This window comes from Rhagoletis zephyria, unplaced genomic scaffold (assembly GCF_001687245.7).
Source record: "Rhagoletis zephyria isolate East Lansing unplaced genomic scaffold, Rhagoletis_zephyria_1.1 Rzeph_scaffold_01061, whole genome shotgun sequence".
Classification (NCBI taxonomy): domain Eukaryota; kingdom Metazoa; phylum Arthropoda; class Insecta; order Diptera; family Tephritidae; genus Rhagoletis; species Rhagoletis zephyria.
The window spans coordinates 22,177-24,696 of NW_016158145.1; the positions used below are offsets into that span (position 1 = coordinate 22,177).

Sequence of the window (2,520 nt, forward strand, 5' to 3'; positions counted from 1 at the left end):
AAAAAAAAATCATGGCCGACAAATTGAGAGAACGGTTCTACCTTGCTATGTTTTTATCATGACTACAATTATCAACTTATTGAGTACTAGTCTTCTTCTCTTTAAAAAACAAAAGGGGGAAACGTTCGGTTATATGTGGAATGCATTTTCGCGCAAAATACCTTTCTGCGTTGTAAGTCTTCGGCCGCGCTTAGAAAAACTAACTCTTATCAGTCCGATTCCGGCTACGCTGACCCCAGTATCATTTGCAAATAAGTTCATATTTCAAACCGGATTTGTTAATAAATTTGTATTCGAAAGTTTGAAATCTTTATTTAGCGTTTAATCGTTTGACCATACGCGTAAGTTAAAATTAATTGATTCGGGTTACGCGTTTGAAAACAATAACATTAAATTTTTAATATTTTTATTGAGCTTTGTACCACGATTGTTTATGCTATGTACACCCCGTAAACTCTTGTTGCTAATTCATTTTCCTTATTCAACCACCTGCTATCAAGTACAGCTGATTTGCCGCTATTTAAACTCGACAGCGTGGTTGTTGTTGTCAATTCTATATACATATCCATTTGCTTATTTGCTTTATTGTATAGTTTTTAAGGCATGCTCTTCCTAAACTATGTATTTATCAATGTTATTGTGGCTTATTAACATTTTTTATTTTGAATATTTTTATTGAGCTTTGTACCACGATTGTTTATGTTCCATTCTTTGTAAGTCCTATGTCTTACTACGTTTCAACTAAACGTGCGAAATTTGAAACAAACCAGAGCATAAATACGGGTTTTTAAAATATCTCGACCCAGACGCCACCTAACGAGGTCATTTTTGGGAAAAAATGTTTCTGCTTACATAACCAATAAACATATGACAGCAGCCAAATCGGTCTATAAATAAGTTAGATACATTTAGGTCTCTTCTTATGTGGTTTTTATGCGGATTTGAATTTATGCGGTGTTTCAAACCATTTTTTCGCTGTAGCGGTTTTGATTTTTTGAGTTTTTATTACGTTTTACAGTGTAAGAGACAATGTTCTGATAAATAATTTGTCTTTGTATTCTTACATAGTTCATGTATTTATTGCGGTATTTTTTTTTGCGTTCGAGTAAAATACAGACAAAATTTTATTTAAGTTCAGTTTTACATGGATTAATAAGTGTTGAAGTGAAGAAATATTTTTTTTTTTTGGTTAATGTTGCCTCACTGATTTTTTATGCGGTTTTTTTGTAATTTTATATGGAGTATCTGAATTTATGCAGTTTTTGAAAATGCTGGAACGCATCCCCGGTTTTTGTATGTAAGCTTTTTATGCGGATTTTTTCATGCGGCTTTCTGAGGAACGTATATATACATATATATGTACGTATGTTTATATACGTGAATACATACCTATGTATGTATGTATCCGCTCAACTAATTAGCAACGACATCCGGATCACTTTTAACATTTCGTTTCCATGTATTTACTATGGGCGGATGAAAAATTTTCGGGTGAATTTTTTATGGGCAAAACTCAGGATAAGGCAGATTGTTTGCAACTTATAGTTTATTTTTTTTGTTTAATAATTCCCAATTAATATTGGATAATTCTCCAGCAAAACGGAACCTTCGTTATCAAATGTATTTTCCCTTCGTTATGAATTCGAAATCCAGCATATTATTATTTTTTTTTTGTGGAGGTCAATATAACGCGTCATCAAAATCTATTTTTTATATACTGTTATTCTCACAACCACTCAATAAAACTGAACCAAGCATGTTACTATCGAAATCGTCGAAGAACTTCGCATATTAGGCCTTATATTCACAAAAAACTAATCTTTGAAGAAATATCTCCTAGATCTAAAGAGAGACCTTCTGCCCAGAATCAATTTACTGTCGTACCTATCATGATACAAAAACGAAGGTAGTTTCAATAAACAACTTTTGACGGATGATACAATTTTTTGAAGTTTCATAAATTGTGAATATTCTCAACGGCCTTGCCACTTTGATAATATTAAAACAATAAATCGAAGTATTTACTTTCCCACATTTATACCAATTTAACAATATTTCAAAAATCATTATCAGTGCTTGGTAATTTTTTTACTTACGTGGTTCGCACATTGTTTTATTAACAAGTAATTTTTAGCAAAAAAAAACCGACTTCAACTCTCATATAAAAAATATATATATATATATATATATCATGATCCGCTGATCGGATCTTAACCAGATTAGTATGGGACCACCTCTGAGACACTACCTTTCCGATGCAAAAAGAATTATCGTAATCGGTTGACGTGGTCCAAAGTTATGCGGTAACATACATAAAAAATAAAAAATAAAAAAAAAATAAAAAATATATTCCGACGAACTGATAACCTCCTCCTTTTTTGGAAGTCGGTTAAAAAGTATAAAATAATTTATAGATATAGCGATTCCGTTTAAGAAGAAAAGGAAGTTCCCTAACTTGATTTAATTTAACTTTTTTAAATTAGCTAAAAATATGATTAAAGTGATTGGCCCGTAGTCATA

At 31.4% G+C, this 2,520-nt stretch overlaps 1 protein-coding gene and 1 long non-coding RNA gene across 3 annotated transcripts in view; one reads left to right on the forward strand and one right to left on the reverse strand.

Annotated features, from left to right (window-relative positions):
- LOC108362650 (uncharacterized) overlaps positions 1-2,520 on the reverse strand; it is a 14,477-nt gene that overhangs the window by 6,437 nt on the left and 5,520 nt on the right. The gene's annotated exons all lie outside the window — the stretch shown is intronic.
- LOC108362643 (4-coumarate--CoA ligase 1) overlaps positions 1-2,520 on the forward strand; it is a 12,928-nt gene that overhangs the window by 5,096 nt on the left and 5,312 nt on the right. The window lies entirely within an intron of this gene.